Below are 22,297 nucleotides of genomic sequence, written 5' to 3' on the forward strand. Positions count from 1 at the left end.
TTTTTAGATCATAATCCTTCTTCATCTTTTGTTTGTAGGATATAGAAGATACCGATTGGAGCTTACCACTCTTCCTTATGGACCTACAAATGTTTAAGGTCGCTTTTTCATTGTTCAACCAAAATTTCATCTGCCCATTTTCCATATAAACTAAGGGTCTACCCGTAGCAAGGAATGGCCTCCCAATAATAATAGGAACTTAAAAATCGACTTCACAATCAAGGATAACAAAATCTATTGGAAATATGAACGACTTCACCTTTACTATAACATCGTGGAGTATCCCTATAGGCCTTTTCACTGTTCGATCGTCCATAAGTAGCCGCATCGCAGTGGGCTTTGGGTCACCCAAACCTAACTTCTTGTAAATCAGAGGGGCATGAGATTTATGCTTGCCCCCAGATAACATAATGCTTTAGAAAAATATAATGACCCGACTGTACAAGGAATAGTGAACGCACCCGTATCTTCTTTCTTTTGTACAAGAGATCTTGTAGCAATAGAACTACAATGTTGCATTCTATCATCATCCTCGAATGTGACCGATCTTTTCTTTGTAACCACATCATTCATAAACTAGGCATAACCGGTCAATTGTTCTAGAGCTTCTACCAAAGGAACATTGATAGAAAGTTGCTTCAACATTGTTATAAAACGCCGATATTTACCATCCTCGGTCTTTTTCACTTATCTTTGAGGGAAGGGGGGGTGGTCTAGCCATGGGAATTACCTTTATAGGGACTTTCGCATCTTTTCCAGTGCTATCTTCTGCTTCACCACTACCCTCTACAACCTTATTAGTGTGCTTTCTCACCTTTTCCTCATTAGACGGCATAGGTGGGTCAATGGTTTGCTTACCACCCCGAGTAGTGATTTCCATACAGTGTGCATCATTTTTATGATTTTGGACATTGTTTCTAGGAATATTGCCCAGCTGCCGTGTGTTCACAGTCACAGATAATTGGGCCATTTGCAACACGATCTGCTTAATCGATATTGCATGTGTATCGACCTTTTGCCCAATACTCGCTAAATCACACGTTAACTCTTTAATGTGCTCATCATTAGCATCGAACCTCCTTATCATTTTGTGCAACATATCCTCAACTCGCGCCATACTATCTCCACCAGCCCTAGGAGTAACTTTGCAATTTTTGAGGAGGGACATAGGCCCTATTCCTACCATTTCTGTTACCATAGTTATCCCTGTTGAAGTTGTTATCGCGGTTGTTGTTTCCATCTTGCACTTAATGACCCTCAGGTTTATAGTTACCATAGATCCGACCTTGGTTCCCTTGACCTTGGCGCCAATTATCCTTATTTGAGCCTTGGGCACTCAGTCGAAAACCCCCCCTTTGCTTGTTTACCGCATACGAATCCTCCGCATGATAGCATTCATCATTTGGTGGTGATGGCTTAGACAAGTAGTTGACTGCATTTATCTTTTCTGCAACCCCAGAGATATGTTTTAATACCAACCCAAGCTCAGTTCTCATCTGATCCATATCTTTACGAATCTCATATGTGGCTGGGTTGTGAGTGGATTGCACTGTGAAGGTATTTCTCCCAGTATCTGACTTCCTAGTACTCCAAGCTTTATTGTTCCGGGAGATTTTCCCTAACTTTTCAGCAATCTCAGCATAAGGACACTCCCCATAAGAACCACCTGCTATAGTTTCCAACACCGCTTTATTATTATCATCCTGTCACTGATAGAAGTATTCCTTCAGTGAGTCATCATCTATACGGTGATTGGTGAAGCTTCTCAAAAACGAGGTGAATCTACCCAAGAACTATTAACTGACTCTCCAGGTAGTGCCACAAACTTGTTCACTCTGTCTTTGTCGTTTAGTTTCATGGAGACTGGGTAGTACCGTGCTAAGAAAACGTCCCTTAGTTGGTTCCAAGTGAAAATTGAGTTATAAGAGAGCTCAGTGAACCAAATAGCAGCCTCTCCTGTTAGTGAGAGAGGAAACACTCTTATCCCTATTACATCAAAGTCCAAGTGAAGCCTCCCTACACAGCTTTTACACACTGCCCTTACCTTAGTTATATGGGAATGTGGATCCTCAGAAGGTAGCACTGAAACCAAACTTCTGGAAGTGAGCATTTCCATCAGTCTACTAGTTACCACAAAGGTGTGGCCTTGTGGTACAAAAGGAAAGACAAGTGGCCCATCGGAGTCTGCTATATTATCATAGCCTCTGTAGTATTATTGGGGCCGTTCTGTTAGTCTTCACCCGGAGCATCGGGTAACAACTGATCATGAACATCAACAAGAGCTGGGATGTTCTGGTTTGGATCATCATCATTAATACCCAAGTTTCGATTCATGTTGCGTAGTGTACGTTCTAATTTGTGATCGTAGGGAAACAAGGGTTCTCATCCTCTCCGTGTATTTGGCATACAAGGAAGATTGTTCTGCAAGAATAAAAAATAATAAACAAAGTAAAATTAAGAAAATATTGACTAAATTTTAGTAATAAGTTTAATTTAATCTAAAAGCTACTTTTCCCGGCAGCGGCGCCAAAATTTTATACGCTCAAGCTTACTTCTCAAATAAGAAGTAAAGCGGTCGTATCAAGTAAAGAACCAACTAATGAGGTTAGGATCGTTCCCATGAGGAAAATAGTTCAGACTTAACGTCAAACTATTATTACTACTATTTAGTCACTCATTTCCTTGGAAAACAAAGACAACAAAAGGGGGTTTTTTAAATCTAAATGAATGAAAATAACAAGCTAAATTAGAGTAGACAACTAACAGATTCAAATTTTGGAGTTTAAAAAATAGTTAATAAATGTAACTAGGGTTTACGTGTTCCCCACAGGTTCCTAACTTGATAACTCTAACTATAACAATTCTTTCCTAGTATCTTGCATGCAAAGTGATAAGTTATGTATTTCTAAATCCTTGGTCCGACATCTAGAAAATTTTACTCTGCACCTTGGTCCGGCTACGTGTGTTGCTATACTAACCCTTACCTTTACCTCAAATTAAGCATCGTATTTGATATTTGACTAAGTTATTACCTCGTACCAATCAATACTAGCCTATTAGATAGTATACACTTAATCTATGTTGATAATTCTTTTCCTATTATCTACCTCCTTGGTCTGACAAGTAGCATTAAGGCGAGTTCTAACGTTGGTCATCCGTTAAAAAGACTTCTAAGCGAAAGAATTATCAATACGTGCAAGACACTATTCTAGAATTGTTATTTTAGTTAGGTTTTACGTCATTATTCGCCTATGGTTCCCACAACCATAGTCATGGAGTTTAGTTACCCATAGTCATAATCACAATATTCAAATATGTAATACAAGAATTCATGCACTTACTTTAATGAGAAAGAATAAAATCCAGAAGTTTACTTGATTAATAAACAAAATCACCAACAATCAATAAGTGAATTTAATTGAAGACTAATGATTCTCGAAAAGTGTAATAATAATCACCAAGTCTAATCAACAAAAGAAACAAAAATAATCAAGAGTCTAACTATAAGAAAGTCTAATCACCAAAGAATCTAACCCCAAAAATGAAGTTTTTCGAACTATTTATAGAAAAACAAAAACCTAATTAAATAAGGACTCTATTTGCTGGAAATCTGTCAAAACGCGGATGGGTCGATGTGGCCAATACGGGCCATCATGGACTCCGTCGTCCCATACTTTGCAAATTATTCTGCTGCTCTCTTCATTATCCTCGACGGCAGGTATGACGGACCGTCAGAGGCACAACGGTCCGTCGAGGGTCTCCGTTCCATAACACTTGAACTCTTGGAATTTGGGTACTGGGAGTACTTCTCTGATCTTCATGATGAACCAGCAGGACGGACCGTCATGGATACGACGGTCCATCACGCACTCCGTAACCCCACACTTGGTCAGACTACCCCATCTTCCTTCAGCAGCTTCAGTACGATGCCACCAACGGAATGTCACGGGCACAACGGACCGTCACAAGCTTCGTATGTGGTACTTTTTTTGCATTGCTTGCTCAAAAACATCCGCGTTCATCTTTTAGAAAGATTTCCTTCAAATAAAGAGAAACTTACCTAAACATTAATACAAAAAGGTTGTTGGACACACCCTAAACTTAAGGAAAAAACATTAAAAATAACATGAAACAACAGTATATCAATTACGCCTCACGTTTCTTTTTATCAATATTTTATAGTTTACTTTTCAGCCAGCACACCAGAGATCAAATCCTCTTGACACCCATTTCCCTTTTGCGATTTTAAGGCATTATACGGGTGAGGTCGCGGGTTCGAATCCAGGTGGATTTACCTCATTTTTCACTCTATTAATTTTCCAGATTTGTTCATCTACATTTCGCCCAAACTAAACATGTGAGTTGCTGGAAATTTTTCACATTTCAGCTCACATTCATCAATATACTCACTTGAACTTATAATGTAATTCGTCGACCATTTAACATCTTTTGGGTTGCATTTTTAATAGATTTGTTTAGCAAAGAGATTATTACTTAAATCAGCCACATTTAATATTTTATGAACATCACGATTTACATAGGTTTATGCACGCAAAATAACGACCATAACATTGCACATTTTGGAGCCTCAAGCCACGCTAGTCATAGTCACATTCTCGTACACACATGCACATAGTTGCGAAAACAAATAGGTTTTCATTGATACTATTTCAACTACAAAACCTAACCATATTCATCACAAAAACACCATATACACCTAAATCTACCAGTAATAATACCCAACATATGAACCATTTGGAGCTAGTGAAAGGGACATGCAACCGGGAACAACCCTAGTTTTGGACTGAATAATCTGAACCTTAAGGGGTCTCTTGTGAAAGAGACAAAGAGAGAAGAGAACACATACTTTTTTGAAGTTAAAACCTCAACTTTTTGCCCAAGAACTTCACCCAAGATCACGTCCAAGTCCACTCAATGTCAACACAACTCGACGGACAACCTCCCTTTTTCTAACGTGTGATGAATGTTTGTTTTCTTGTGATTTCGTGTGAGTTCTTCAAGTGTGAAGAACTTGGTTTATTTTTCTGTTCTTGAAAGTTACTTTGGCAGAGAGAGATCCTGAATCAGTGATAGAGACGTGAGAGAGAGATGAGTGTGGGAGAGAAGAGTTTTCTTAGGCTTAGGAGTCTAGTTAGGACTTAGTCAAATAAGGTTTTATTTAATTATTAAAAATTTGATTTACTTTTATTTTTAATCATCTACTAAATAATAAATATAAATTAATTTCATTAATTTACCAACTTAAATTCAAACAAATTTAATTAATTTCTTCCACCTAGGTTAGAACCCGGGTGAAGCACGACTTCACTTCAAGGGCCAATTTTCGGCTCTCATTCCCCAAAAAACCACTCCACCTTATTAATTAAATTATTAATTGTATATGTAGGTAAATTATGATACTACCCTTAGCCTTGAAAAAATCATTTTACCCCTAGACCCTCCAAAACTATGATTTTCCCTTTTTATGTTCGGTAAAGACTCATTCGAGTAAATGTTCGTATTTGAGAGCCCTACATGGCGGGACCTAACCTTTATTTGCTCAAATAACTCCTCAAGTTAGTTTTGTTGGCTGTCGTAAAGGTTCCGAGGTCTTGTCCTACGGGCATCAATCCGTGTGAACCCTGGTCAAATCGTACGAATTCTAGACACATTAAGCATTATTTATCTTATCCATTTTTAGGGTTGTTACGTTATCCTCCCTTAGGAAAATTCATCCCCAAATGATACCACTAACTATTTTGCATAATACCAATCAGATCATAACATAGTTACTATTAACAATCAAGCAATATCAACACAGAATGGGGAGATAAGGAAACATAGACGTAAGAGTAGGAAGTTTATCCTCAAGAGCTGAAAAAGATGAGGGTAGCGGGATCTCATATTGTCCTCGGCCTCTCACGTAAACCCCTCAAAAAGATGATTCCTCCACAATACCTTAACTGTTGCAATCTCCTTGATCCTCAGCCGCTTGACCTGTGTATCTAAGATCTCAGCAGGTACCTCCTTGTAGGACAAATCTTAATCGACTTCAAAACCTTCAAGAGGTAGAATAGATGTTAGATCACCTAGGCACTTGTTTAACATAGAAACATGAACGACTGGATGGATAGAAGCTTATTCCGTAGGCAATGCCAACTCATAGGCCACCGCACCCACACACTGCAGGATCTCATATGGCCCAACATACCTTGGACTCAACTTCCTCTTCCTGCTAAACCTCATCACCCTCTTAACAGGTGATATCTTCAAATAGACTTGGTCACCAACATCAAACTATAAGGGCCATTTTCTATTGTCTGCATAGGACTTCTACCGACGGTAAGCAGTATCCAACCTCTCCCTAATAACCCTGACATTCTCTAAGGCCTCATGAAGGATCTCTGACCGAAAATGGATGACTCTCCAACCTCGAACTACCCTACTGGAGACCTACACCTCCTACCAAACAGTGCCTCAAACGGTGCTATCCAAATGGTGGAGTGATAGCTATTATTGTACGAGAATTCTATCAAAGGCAGATGGTAGTCCCAATACCCTTTAAGTCAATCACACATACTCTCAAAATATCCTCCATTGTCTCAATGGTGTGCTCTGCCTGTCCATAAGTTTGAGGATTAAAGGCAGTACAAAGCTTTACCTACGTGCCTAAGATCTTATGGAAGGATCTCAAGAAATGTGAAGTGAACTGAGCTCCTCTATCTGAAATGATAGACAAAGGAATCCAATGCAATCACACAATCTAATCAATGTAGAGTTCCGCATAATCCTAGGCTCTGTAAGTAGACTTCACAGCAATAAAGTGGGCAGACTTAGTCATCCTGTCCACAATAACCCATATGTAGTCATGCTATCTCCTAGTACTCGGAAGACCAACCACGAATTCCATATTAATGGTCTCCCATTTCCAATTAAGAACCTCAATAGTCTGAGTAAGACCGCCAGCCTTAGGATGTTCTACCTTAACCTATTGACAACTAGGACACTTGGCCACATAATCTGCAATCTCCTTCTTCATGCCATCCAACCAATACATCCGTTTAAGATCATGATACATCTTGGTGGAATCCTGGATGTATGGAGTATCTAAAACCATGGGCCTCAGCAATGATCCTGGTCCACAAATCATCCACATCGGGTACACACAGCCTGTCTTGATACCTAAGTATGTCATCATATCCCAAAGAAAAAGCCTCATTCATCTTAACCAACACTGACCCTCCTTGACTTCAACTACTGTGGATGATTCAGAACTAGAATGAACTGAAAACCCCCACTAGTAAAGTCAACCAACCGCACACCCAGTCTTGCGAGTCTATGTATATCTTTCACAAATTCCTTCTTATAATCCTCAACGTGGGTTGTACTTCCCACACTCATCCTACCCAAAGCATCATCTACAACATTATCCTTACCTTGATGGTAGTGTACATTCATGTCATAGTCCTTCAACAGTTTTAACCGTCTTCATTGACGTAGATTCAACTCTCTCTGTGTGAACACGTACTGGGACTATTGTGGTCTTTGAACACATCCGCATGCACTCCATACAAGAAATGCCTCCACTGCTTCAGTGCAAACACCACAACTGCCAACTCCAGGTCATGACTGGGATAATTCTATTCATGAACCTTCATCTTTTTGGACGGATAAGCTATCACCTTACCATCCTACATAAGAACACAACCCAAACAAACCCTAGATGCATCACAATAAAAAGTGTAATTCTCACCACCCTTGGGCAAAGTAAGCACCGGGGCTGAAGTGAGTCTTTCCTTGAGTACTGGACACTCTTCTTACAAGTCTACGCCATTCAAACTTGAATTTATTATTCGTCAAAGCTGTGAGTGGAGAAGTAATTGAAGAAAACCCTCTACGAACCTGCGATAATAACCAGCCAATCCCAAGAAGCTACGAATATCTATAGGAGTATGATGTTTTGGCCAGTTCTTAACAACCTCAGTCTTACTAAGATCTACATATACACCTTTGTCGGAAACAACATGACCCAGGATGGTCACTTATCTAAGCAAGAATACACACTTGCTGAATTGGGCATACAATTGATGTTGTCTAATTACCTACAAGTTTAGTATTAAATGTTGTTCATGCTCTTCCTTGGTGTTAGAGTAGATTAGAGTGTCATCAATTAATACTATCATGAAGTAGTCAAGGTTTTCACGGAAGACCCTATTCATGAGATCCATAAATGCAGCAGGTGCATTTGTGAGACCAAATGACATACCTAGGAAATCATAATAACAATAACGGGCATGAAAGGCTGTCTTTGGGATATCTCCATCACTAATCCAGATCTGATGTTACCCTAAACAAAGATTAATCTTCGAGAATAAACTAGACCATTGGAGTTGGTCAAATAAGTCATCTATTCTTGGAAGTGGATACTTATTCTTGATAGTGACTTTGTTGAGCTACCGATAATCGATACACATTCTAAGGGTTCCATCTTTCATTTTCACAAAAAGCGTTGTTTCTCTTAACTCTAGGCTCGGAATCCCTATCATAGAGACCCTTGAATGAACTTGACTCCCCTTGGTGGGCGAATCCCTTTATAAACCTGGGCTTATCTCTAATTTATCTTCTACTCTTCCTTGACAAATTATCCATAGCTTGCATTGACCTCTTCCCTTCCCTAGTGTGCTTTCTCTACTTACTTTTATTCCACTTGTTTGACATAAACCATAAGACTGTAAATCTCCATGATATCATGAAGCATAGATGTCCTACATTCCTCCTCGAGATCCTCAGCAATCTTAGATCCAGTGTAAACAGGATGATTCATCCTCGTGAAATCCCTTAACCTGTTTGCCATGGTGCTGGCAGGTGGGTTCTCCCTGGAAAACCTTGTTGCTCCTCCTGGACTGTCATAGCCTAAGCTTGTAACGTGATGGCTTGGACTATCTGTACCAGGGCTGTCCTTACTTCTCCAACTTTCAACCCAATTGGGTTAACATGCATCTCCATTCCAGTAGCTGGAGTCTAGGGAGGAACTTGATTTACCCCAGAAGTTGGTCCTCCAATCTCTCCGCCTATGTTTCTCCTCGTATTTGTCTTTCTAAATCTCAAGAGTTGATGTTTGATACGCTCTTAACACCTACATATTAGACATTAAATAAGGCACGATAATATCAGAAGAAGTGAAATTTTCCTATGCATCATGCAGTCTCTAATATAGGATAGTGGCGCACTTTATTACAATGGTTGACGTGAACTTATTATCCTCGCAATTTAACCTTGTGCTCAGATACCAACTTTGTCACGACAAGAGTCTAGACCCCAGACAAGATTAACATGGTTTACCTCTCAGAGGTCGCAGACAAGCCTACTTACGTCATTCTTACTTCGTGTAGGTTAATTTTAGAGGAAAATTTGAAACTTCTTGTTTCTTAACATACATACTAATAATTCTATTGGATTCAGAATTCATCACTATCAACCATCTAACATTAAGATCATCAAAGTAAATAAATTGTTTAATATAGAATTAAATGTATACAGGCTAAAATGGCACCAATACTATGTATATTGGCTAAAATGGCACCACTACAATCTCTGAACAAAAACGGAAAGAAACGCTAGTGGAACATACTACACTAGCTCAATCCTATAACTAATCTACAATATAATGGGAAAGCATCCTCAAAAGAATGATGGCCTACCATGTTCGGATGAATGCTCCACATCGGATAGTTTAAGCGTCAACCTGTAGCTCTAGCGTCCACCTGTTCCTACACCTAAAATTGTACAATTGTATAGGGTTAGTACACACCTATACTAAGTATGGGTACATGCAAGCACATACCAAGGACATGCATGAGTAAGAATAACTCTTTCCTAGCAACATGATTATGGAAAGTCAAGTCAGTGGACTTGCCAAATTGGGATTAGGAAAGTTAGTGAGATTTCCAAATTTGGATTTGGAAAGGGAGTGCACTTTCCAAATTTGGATTAGGAAAGTCATTCCATGATAGTAACATGCATAATCATACTTATTATATTGCACACTGCACATAACATCTTTTACATAGCACATAACATATTGCATATAACACATAACGTTTTTCATATCATTCGTTCATATTCTACAAGAATTTGGAATCATTTACTCGACATCAACACTTCCAAAAAATGAGGGCTCGACATATGAGACCTCAACTAAGGAGCCCTCTTTAACAAACACAGACTCTGCTTCATTCAATTGTACGTAATTAATTTACTTTAATTTATAGGCTAGTGTAAACACCAACTACACATAGGATGTAGTTTAAGACATTCATCGGGTTCATTGTGCAATGATCAAGAATAACCTAGTGTTATTACTTAAGTCTAGCTCACCTATTGATTATCATATCCTAAGACCTTTGGTATCATTCATTTCGATATGTGTATCATTTAAGGTTGGCCACATTTATTCATGGGGAACTTTAACTTTAACCGACATAGATCATGTGACATCATAAAATCCAGTTTCTCCCCCATACCAAAAAGAGGTGGAATCACCAGACAAAGTGACCCAAAACATGTTAGGTACATGGGAATTGAACCCCGCTAGATCCCTATATTGGCAGTATAGGTTCGAAGACTAGGAGATATAAGGAGATCCATACCCAGCATGCCGGTATGCCGGACAGTGTCATCTCATGAGAGATAGGTGAACCTCCGCCCTTCCCGAAAAAGGCATCACCGATAATAGCTAGTCTATCGGTGCTCAGTATAAAGTTCCATTACATTCAACTCATAAGTCATGGAAGATGGCTTCTAGTTGAGGACATCATAGCTCAATAGATGATTTCTCATCTCATCATTAGTATTAAGTGTTTTAATCTCAGTACTTTCATTAGAGTGTTCATAGAGACTAGTTTCTTCATCAATTTTACATTGTCATTGGTGAGTACGTTTTGGTAACATTTACTTAGGCTCATTTGAGATTGTTCTCATCATTAACATTAGCCTCATATCATGTTGTTACCACAATCATTAACATTAGCACATTTACTCTTCATAATTACTCACCCCATTTTACGTTCATTTCATCATATGCCAATGAACTTGGCCATTTAGTGTGTTTCACACTCTTACTTAAACCTTCTAGGGTTTCATCATTTCATTGTTCATTTCATTATTTCTTTGTTCATTACATCATTTCATTGTTAATTTCATCATTTCATTGTTCATTTTATCATGTGACAATGTACTTGGCCATTTAGTGTGTTTTACACTCTTACTTAACCCTTCTAGGTTTATATCATTTCATTACATACATCTTATGTTCAGTTATTTTTAAATGTATGGTAGACTTATTGTTCTATGCATACAAGACATGAGTCTTCATCCATCGTTCGTTGAAGTGATTCATATATTCCTAAGAATATGTGGTACAGGACTTCTGCATCTTTTATGTATGCCAAGATCTCGATTTCGATCTAAGTAGGCAACATTATTCTTTAATATTTAATTCATGTTTGACTTATGTATAAATACAGAATTTGTGAAAGGGAACCCAATTTCGAATCCCTTAAGCAACACTTATATTTTTTAATTTATTATATTCCGGTCCACACGGCTTGGGGACCCAAGATCAAGCCCCAACACCTTCATTTCAATTTTTCCTTGTTTTTTCTCTTCATTTTTCGCTCAATGGGATTGAGAGGATGTGGGATCTAACCCCCACAACCTCATTTTCTTTTAACTTCTTTTCTTTAAACTCTCTCACCCTTGGCCAAGGGGTTGTGGGTTCTAACCCCCACAACCCTCTTTAATTTGTTTTAAATTTTCCCTCTTGAATCTGTCTAGGAGGTCATGGGTTCGATTCCACGCCTCCCATTTCTTTCTCTTTCATTTTCTTTGACCCTCATTTTCTACCTAGAGGTCGTGGGTTCGATTCTCACACCTCACATTTCTTTTTTTTATTTTTTTATACTTTACATTTCATCAAGCACACCCGAGATCGAATCCCCTTAAACCCCATTTCCCTTTTATGATTTTAAGGCATTATGCGGGTGAGGTCGTGGGTTTGTATCCTTGCGACCTCACCTCATTTTTCACTCAATTAATTATCCAGATATGTTCATCTACATTCAGCCTAAAACAAACATGTAAGTTGCTGGAAATTTGGTCACATTTGCGCTCACTTTCATCAATATTATAACTTGAACTCATAAAGTAATTCGTAGACCATTTAACACGTAATGAGGTGAATTTTTCATAGATTCGTTTAGCCAAGAGATTTTTTCTTAAATCAGCCACATTTCATCTTTTATGAACATCACGATTTACATAGGTTTATGCACGTAGAATAACAACCATAACGTTACACATTTTAGAGACTCAAGCCGAGACCCTAGTCATAATCACATTCTTGCACACACATGCACATAGTTAGGAAACACATAGGTTGACATTCATACGATTTCAAATGCACAGACATAAAATATTCTACATGAAAACACAACATACACCAAAATCTACTAGCAATCATACCCAATCTACGAATCATTGCAAGCTAGTGATAGGGACAAGCAACGGGGAACAACCTAGTTTTCTGACTGAATAATCTGAATCTTAAGGGGTCTCTTGGGAAAGGGAACTAGAGAGAAGATAACCCATACATTTTTGATGTTAAAACCTCAAATACATTCCCAAAAACTTCACCGAAGATCACGTACAAGTCCCCTCAATGTCAACACAACTCGACGGACAATCTCCTTTTGCCTAATGTGTGATTAACGTTTCTTTTCTTGTGATTTTGTGTGAGTTCTTCAAGTTTGAAGAACTTAGTTTATTTTTATTTTCTTTAAATTTACTTTGGCATAGAGAGATCGTGAATGAGAGACATAGAGACGTGTGAGAGAGAGAGATGAGCATAGGAGAGAAGAGTTTTCTTACGCTTAGGAGTCTTGTTTAAAACATTGTCAAATAAGGCTTTATTTATTTCTTAAAAATCTAATTTCCTTTTATTTTGAATCATCTAATAAATAATAAATATAAACTAATTTCTTGAATTTACCATCTTAAGTTAAAAACAAATTTAATTCATTGCTTCCACCTAGGTTCGAACCCGATGGAGCAAGACTTAACTTCAAGGGCCAATTTTCAGCCCTCTCTCCCATAAATACTCCTCCACCTTATTAATTAATTAATTTACTATATATTTATGGTATTTACCATACTACGCTTATCATAGAAAAAGACCATTTACCACTATACCCTCAAAAAGTATGATTTTCCCATTTTTAAGTCTCGTAAAGATTCATTCGAGTAAATCTTCGTATTCAAGAACCCTACATGGTTGGACCCAACCTTTCCTAGATCAACTAATACCCGAAATTATTAGCTTGGCTATCGCAAAAATTCCGAGGTCTGGTTCTACGCGCATCAATCCATGTGAACCCTGGTCTAATCCTAGCCATTCTAGACACATTAAGCATTACTTATCTTATCCATTTTTATAGTTGTTACACATGCTGGCGTGATCTCTTAACTGATTGCCCGCAGAGGGGACTTACAACAAACTTGGCAAGTAGTCTGGGACTTACAACAAACTTGGCAAGTAGTCTGGGACTAATTGGGTATGCCAAACCTTAGTCCAACTCGGTATTATGCTACCCTAAATAAATTAAGTGATTAAGACATTATCACTGAATATTCTCTAAATACTCGATAGATCAGACTAAACATGAAAACAGAGAATGCAATATTTAATCTTATAATTATGCATTAAAAACATAGGCATGTGTAACTGAATAACTAAAATTTATGACCTAGCATGTGTATTTCATGAACTAAAGAAAATACAAAGATGGGGTTCTGAATTTAATGTGATACCATATATTTAACTAGTTTATGATGATCTGCTGTAAGTCTAGAAATACTAGGTTTAATCATGATAATAGAATAAAAAATTGACTGAAAATTAGGGACCCAATGGATGAAAGGAACCCACTAGTGAAATCCCACATGTCTGGCAATGAAATCCACAGAGAAATATTTAGATTTCGGGACTGAAACGGCTGGAACCTAGTTGTGTTCTTGAACTAGGGTTATTGACCTTTTTATCCTTTCTTTCTTTTAATTTTCTATGTTTTTTATTAATGATTTGACTTAGATAAGTTTCAGTTATGTTTCTAGGCTTAAACTGACTAAAATTTGACTATTTAGGATAAAAATGACGTATCTTAGGGTTTAAACAAAGTGGAAAAAAACCAGAAGACACCTGAGTTAATTGTTGTCGGACCAAGCGATGACCTGGACTGACGGTTCGTCGTTTCAATTGACGGTCCGTGGTTTGGGTCCGTAGTTTGGGTTTGTTCGACAGGCCTTTACTAAAATGAACATAACCTTTTAGTCAGAGGTCTGATTTTTGCAAGGTTGGTGTCTATGGAAATCTATGTCAATAATCTATCTGTGGGTCTATCATAGACACCTAACTCATTTTGTGCTAAGAGTTATGATCAATTTAAATTGACCCAACTACATTTCCCCCCTATTTGTCAATTTCCACTTATGGTAAGACCTACGGACCGTAGATCAAATGAAGGTCCATGCTGGTCAACCGTAGTTAATATTAGAGAGTGGGTGAATGGGGTGTCGATCGACGAACACAGACTACGAACCGTAGGTCCGTCCGTCATTCGACAATCAATCAAATTAATCTGGCATAGTTTTTGGGGGTATCTTACTCCATTGACGGATGTGCATGACGTAACGTGGGTAAGGCTACGGTCCATTGATTGAAACCATCTACTTCACATGTAGATTTTCTAAAAAGCTTGTTTTGGTCTTTTTCGGATACAGAGTGTTATAGGTGATGCACTTACTTGTCCATTCGAATTATTTATTGTGGGCTTTAAAAGATTGGGCCTTTCCTTTCTATTTTTCCCTTATTTTTTGATTCAACTTGGGCCAGATGTAGGAAGTATACTTGACCCAATAATATGATTAAATGAATCTTAGTAGGTGATGAACCTATTTGGTCCTTTAACATGTCAATAACTCAATGTACGTGATCCACCTATTTTTCCCCTACTAGCATAGTGAATTCAAGCAAGCACATCAATATTTAATTGCATTTCTAGTTAAGAATACCTTTAACTTAACTTTAACTTATATACACTATGTCAATCTCTGCTCTAGCCTTATATAGAAGTTTATGATTTCTAGTTTAAATTCTTCAATCGACGTCAACTTAATTGTGTCCATAAAAATCTGTGGACAGCTCAATTTAACCTATTCTATTGTTGCTAGTTGCATAGGAAACCGTGTTCCGAACTATACCATAAGGAAATTTCAAAGGTTCGCATAAATAGAACAAGTACACGTAGAATACAGGTTGTTACACTTAAAATCGTTAATTATCATTCCAGGGTATTGTTAGCATCACTTCTAGTGGATTATTATAATTGGGGCATCATGATTTAAGAACTCGGGTCATGACAAATCATTTCTTTAAAATCATAAAATATATCTTTTTATTTTCAATAATGTGTAAACAAATTATTTTGATTAGTATTAGTACAATTATGGAATATTGATTTACCTTCAAACTGATTTCGGAAAATATTTCACGTAGGTTCAAGTAATAGATTGTTGTATATCATATATTAATTAAAACAAAATTAGGTAGGATTTAGTTTTGAAATATTTGAAATTAGTATAAAATATATATACTAAATATAATTTCTTTCAAAATTAAAAAAAATAGTAATGTAATTATATAAAAAACTATTTTCTATAAACTTATGACCATTTCTTGTGCATACTACTTATTAAAACTTCAATAACACTAATTCTTTTCCTTATATGAAATGATTGACTAAAAATAATTGGCTTGTATTAGACCAGATAAAAAAACATAAAGTTCAAGATAATATACTCTAATTTAAATTTATTCCGAAAAAAATTAGTGTTTATATTAGGAAATTCTATAATTAAAACAACCCAAACATCATAGAATTCAAAATTTTTGTTATATATATAAGGGTCTATCTTAGGCAAAGACAACTACAACTACAAGAACAACAACAAAGACATTCTTTAACAAACACATATATCCTCATATACCTCGTCTTTAGCCATGCCTAGAAAAAAATTAAAATTAGATTTTATTGAAAAAGAAACAGAAAGAAATGTCTAATACAAGAAAAGACACATAGGGTTGTTTAAAAAGGCAAAAGAACTTAGCACTCTTTGTGACATTTAAATGGCTCTCGTCATATATATTCCTTATAGTAATGAACCTCAGGTCTTTCCAAATGTTGTTGCAGCAATCAACACTTTTCAAAATACTTAAGAATTTGAAGCATTGGAGAGATAAAAAAATATGGTGACAAAGCAAGAATTCACCAATAAAAGAATGAAGAAGCTGCAGAAAAAACTACTAAAGATAAGAAAGGGAAAAGGGATCAAGGAAATCACAAATGAGATGTATGAAGTATTGAATTGAAAAATTATTTCCATTGACATGAATATATTCTATCTCCACAATCTAAGTAAGGTTATTAGGAAGAACCTTCAATTAATACGTGAAACAATAAAAGAGAATGGTGGTGATGAGGAGTCTACATCAAATGTCCCTTAATCCACTTCTTAAATAATATTGACATCTATGATGCCGTCTCCAATTATAGTTCCTCCATTTACTTTAACGACCTGTTTAGTCGTTTTGAGCAGTATAGTTTATTCTGGTAATAACTGTCAGGGTAGACGGATCCCACGACGGACCGTCATGGGCACGACGGACCGTCGAGGGGGTCTTGTTCCAAAACACTTAGATTCTGAAAATTTGGGTACTGAGATCGACTCTCTGAACTTCACGACGAAATGGCAGGGTGGACCGTTGAGGGCTCGACGGACCGTCACAAATCCTTCCACAGAATTAACTCTCTGAACTTTGTGACGGACCTGCAGGACGGACCGTCACAGTCGTGACGGACCGTCACAGTCGTGACGGACCGTCACAGTCTTCGTCAGTTCACTCGGGTCGGAATTCTGCTAAAGTTTTTAAAGGGGCGTTTTGGACTTTTCATGCTTATAATTATAAAGTTAGTGGTTTAATGTTAATAATTCAATTACTTGGGGGTTAAAGGAGACAACCTTAAAATAAAAAGTGGGTTATTTTATTCATCTTTTATACTTAATTATATACAAATTTGGGTAAAAGAAAGAGGGTTTTGGAATAAGAAAAATAGAAAGAACACGAGAGGAGAACGATCGAGAGAAGAGGGAAACAAAGAGGATAGCAAAGATTTTGAGGATTTGCTTGCTTGATCATGAAATCTTCGGTGGAGGTAGGTTATGATTTATGCTATTCGTAGTAAACTTTTAATAGCGAATGATATGTATTGGGTAGTATTGTAAACCCTTCTATATGCTTAATTGTATGTTTTTATGAATGTGATAACATAATTGTGATAAAATAAGCATGATGAAGCTATTGAATCCTAAATCTTGAAAAACCCTAATCTACTTTGCTAATGAGATTGATGATGCCTTGGTATAAAAGAAGGCTTGATGAACTAAAGTGATGAGAGTAGTGGAGCGGGTGTCACGAACCGACACGTAGAATTAGGGGATCGGGTGTCACGAACCGACACGTAGAATTAGGGGATCGGGTGTCACGAACCGACACGTAGAATTAGGGGATCGGAGGGTCACGTTCCGACACCAGGATAGTATATGGAGCGGAGTGTCACGTACCGACACGAGAGAAATAAAGATAATGAATCTTGAAAGATGTTAATATACTCAATCTAATGAACCTAATTCCCAAATGAGTATGGTATTGAGGCTTGAGTCCTCATGTGTGAACTTGGCGGTGCTTATTAATGATTATAGAACTTGTTATTGCTACACGTTGAGTATTGTAGTTGATTTATGATATTATCTGATATATACTGTTTTCTATTTTGAGTTGGCCGATGATACCTACTCAGTACCCGTGTTTTGTACTGACCCCTACTTGTATTTGTTTTCCTTGTTATTTGTGGAATGCAGCAAACATACCGTCGTCTTCAACTCAACCGCAACTCTAGCCAGTCTTCATTACACCGGATTTCAGGGTGAGCTAATGCTTCTAGCTTGGACTGGATCTTCTTCCTCATGTCTTGATGCCTTGAAGTTCCGGCATGGACTAGCTTTTGTTTATTTTAGCTTCTTAGAATACTCTTAGTTTAGTAATTTGATCATAGATGTTCTTGTGGTGATGACTTCCAGATTTTGGGGAATAATAGATGTTGAATTTTAGAAGTTATTGAATTGGTTTTTATTAATGAGTTTAAGTCTTCCGCATTACTTTCTGTTGATATTAAATTGAAATGTTAGGGTTTAGATTGGTTGGTTCGCTCACATAGGAGGGTAAGTGTGGGTGCCAGTCGCGGCTCGGTTTTGGGTCGTGACAAACTTGGTATCAGAGCATTAGGTTCGTTGGTCTCATCACACAAGAACGAGTCTAGTAGAGTCTTAAGGAACGGTAGGGGGACGCCTTTACTTTTCTTTGAGAGGCTATAGGACTTTAGGAAAATTCCATTCTTTCTTTCTTTCGTGCTATTACTTGAATCCAATTGGTATCTAGGTGATACAAATTGGTATCTGACCATCTTCACTCTATTTCGCAGATGGTTAGAACTAGAGCAACGACTACGCCAACACCAGCACCGGCGGGACAGGGTGCGTCTGAGCCAGCCACTGGGGCTGTAGCTCGAGGAAGAGCAGTGGCAAGAGGCCGTGGTAGAGGTCGTGGGAGGACGTCCTCTAGAGGAAGAGGACAAGCACCTGCCCCATCTAGTACTAGGGCGGTGACTCCTCCACCGACTGAGGAAGTAGTAAGAGAGGGTGAGGAAGGGGAAACTGAGCAAGTGCAGAATGAGGAACTACCACCCCAACCTACCCCAGAGATGATAAATCAGGTTCTTGCTTACCTTAGTGGGTTATCTGATCAAGGTCAAACACCTCCAGTGTTTTCTGCACCAGCACCTCAGGTTCCGGAAGTACAACAGGCAACTGCTGTGGCTCCCCGCATGGATGCTCCATTGGAAATAGGCACGTTTCCTCGTTTGACTACAGGGCCTATAATGACAAGCGATCAGCATGAACTTTTCAGTAAGTTCTTGAAATTGAAACCTCCAGTCTTCAAGGGTGCTGAATCTGAGGATGCCTACGATTTTCTGGTTGATTGTCATGAGTTACTACATAAAATGGGCATAGTAGAACGATTTGGCGTTGAGTTTGTAACCTATCAGTTTCAGGGAAACGCCAAAATGTGGTGGCGGTCACATGTTGAGTGTCAACCGGCACAGGCACCACCTATGACTTGGGCGTCATTCTCTAGCTTGTTTATGGAGAAGTATATACCCCGGACTTTGAGGGATAGGAGGAGAGATGAGTTCTTGAGCCTAGAGCAAGGCAGAATGACGGTCACTGCGTATGAGGCTAAGTTTCGTGCATTATCTAGGTATGCCACCCAGCTTTGCTTCAGTTCACAAGAGCGGATTCGCCGTTTTGTGAAAGGGTTGAGGTCAGATTTGCGGATTTCAGCCTTACAGGTAGCGGCTACAGCGAAATCCTTCCAAGAAGTGGTAGACTTCGTGATAGAGGTGGAGGGAGTGAAGCCAGATGACTTCACCATGGCATCGACATCTAAAAGGTTTCGAAAGGGAGGTGAGTTTAATGGTTCTTACTCTAGAGGACAGGGTTCAGGAGGTTACTCAGTCCGACCAATTCAGTCTTCACTACAGACTGTAGTTGGGGGTCCACCTCAGACCGGTCAACATTTCTCTGAGATTGGAGGTTATTCCCAGACCTCGTCATTCTCACAGAGACCTATGCTAGACCCCAGAGAATGTTATGGATGTGGGGAGACTGAACATATTAGGAGGAATTGTCCAAAACAGAGTTATAGACCCCCAATAGCTAGAGGTAGAGGTGGTCATGGTAGAGGCCGTTATTCTGGAGGACGTGGTGGCCGAGGTAATGGTGGTCACCAAAACGGCCGGGGTGACGGACAAACTGGAGCTACTACAACACCACATGGTAGGGGCAACGGGCAGACAGGTGATAGGGCCCATTGTTACGCTTTCCCTGGGCGGTCTGAAGCGGAGACATCAGATGCTGTTATCACAGGTAATCTTTTGGTTTGTGATTGCATGGCTTCTGTATTATTTGATCCTGGCTCCACATTTTCATATGTATCTTCCTCATTTGCTACTGGTCTTAATTTACATTGTGAATTGCTTGACATGCCTATTCGTGTTTCTACTCCGGTGGGTGAGTCTGTGATAGTCGAAAAGGTATATAGGTCTTGTCTGGTGACTTTTATGGGTAGCAACACTCGTGTAGACTTGGTTATCTTAGAAATGGTTGATTTCGATGTAATTCTGGGTATGACTTGGCTTTCTCCAAATTTTGCAATCTTAGATTGTAATGCTAAAACTGTAACGTTGGCCAAGCCTGGGACAGATCCGTTAGTGTGGGAGGGTGACTACACTTCCACTCCAGTTCGTATCATCTCCTTTCTTCGTGCTAAGAGAATGGTTAGTAAAGGGTGTTTAGCGTTCTTGGCACACCTCAAGGATGATACTACCCAAGTACCTTCAATTGAGTCGGTTTCGGTAGTCCGTGAGTTTCTGGATGTGTTCCCTGCAGACCTTCCTGGTATGCCACCGGATAGGGATATCGACTTTTGCATTGATCTGGAGCCGGGTACTCGCCCCATTTCCATACCTCCTTATAGAATGGCTCCAGCAGAGTTAAGGGAGTTAAAGGCCCAACTTCAAGAGTTGTTAAGTAAAGGTTTCATTAGACCAAGTGCATCCCCTTGGGGTGCTCCGGTGTTATTTGTGAAGAAGAAGGATGGGAGTTTTCGGATGTGCATAGACTACCGGCAGTTGAACAAGGTAACTATTAAGAACAAGTATCCCATTCCTCGCATTGATGACTTGTTCGATCAGTTACAAGGTGCTTGTGTCTTCTCTAAGATTGACTTGAGATCCGGTTATCATCAATTGAAAATACGGGCAACGGATGTGCCAAAGACTGCTTTTCGAACCAGGTATGGGCATTACGAATTTGTAGTAATGTCTTTTGGTCTTACGAATGCCCCTGCTGCTTTCATGAGTCTGTTGAACGGGATTTTTAAGCCATATCTGGATCTCTTTGTCATTGTGTTTATTGAAGATATATTAGTGTACTCAAAGAGCAGGAAAGAACATGAGGAGCATTTGAAAATTGTGTTGGAAATGTTGAGGGAGAAAAAGCTTTATGCCAAATTTTCCAAGTGTGAGTTTTGGCTAGATTCAGTGTCCTTCTTGGGGCACGTGGTTTCTAAGGATGGAGTGATGGTGGATCCTTCTAAGATCGAAGTAGTGAAGAATTGGGTAAGACCTACTAATGGTTCAGAAATAAGAAGCTTTGTTGGTTTAGCCAGTTACTACCGACGATTTGTCAAGGGATTCTCTTCTATTGCTTCCCAATTGACGAACTTTACTAAGCATAATGTTCCATTTGTATGGTCGGATGAATGTGAGGAAAGCTTTCAGAAACTCAAGACCTTGCTGACTACCGCACCTATCCTTACCTTGCCAGTAGAGGGTAAGAACTTCATTGTGTATTGTGATGCATCCTATTCTGGTTTGGGTGCAGTGCTAATGCAAGAGAAGAACGTAATTGCGTATGCTTCGAGGCAATTAAAGGTGCATGAACGTAATTATCCGACCCACAATTTGGAAGTTGGCTGCGGTAGTGTTTGCATCAAAGCAATGGAGGCACTATCTATATGGGGTTAAGTGTGAAGTCTATACGGATCATCGTAGCCTACAGTATGTCTTTACTCAGAAAGATTTGAATTTTAGATAGAAGAGATAGATGGAACTACTGAAGGACTACGATATTACCATCTTGTATCACCCAGGAAAAGCTAATGTTGTGGCAGACGTCTTAAGTAGAAAAGTAGGGAGCATGGGTAGTTTAGCTCACTTGCAAGCTTCTAGGCGCCCATTGGCTAGAGAGGTTCAGACTCTGGCTAATAACTTTATGAGGTTAGAAGTAGATGAGAAGGGAGGATTTTTGGCCAGTGTGGAGGCGAGATCTTCTTTTCTTGACAAGATTAAGGGAAAACAGTTTACTGATGAGAAACTGATCCGGATCCGAGATAAGGTGTTGCGAGGAGAGGCTAAAGAAGCAAAACTCGATGAGGAAGGTGTTTTGAGAATTAAGGGAAGGGTATGTGTAACCCGCGTCGATGATTTGATTCACACTATTCTTG

The sequence above is a fragment of the Solanum pennellii genome, chromosome 6, assembly GCF_001406875.1.
Source record: "Solanum pennellii chromosome 6, SPENNV200".
Taxonomy (NCBI): domain Eukaryota; kingdom Viridiplantae; phylum Streptophyta; class Magnoliopsida; order Solanales; family Solanaceae; genus Solanum; species Solanum pennellii.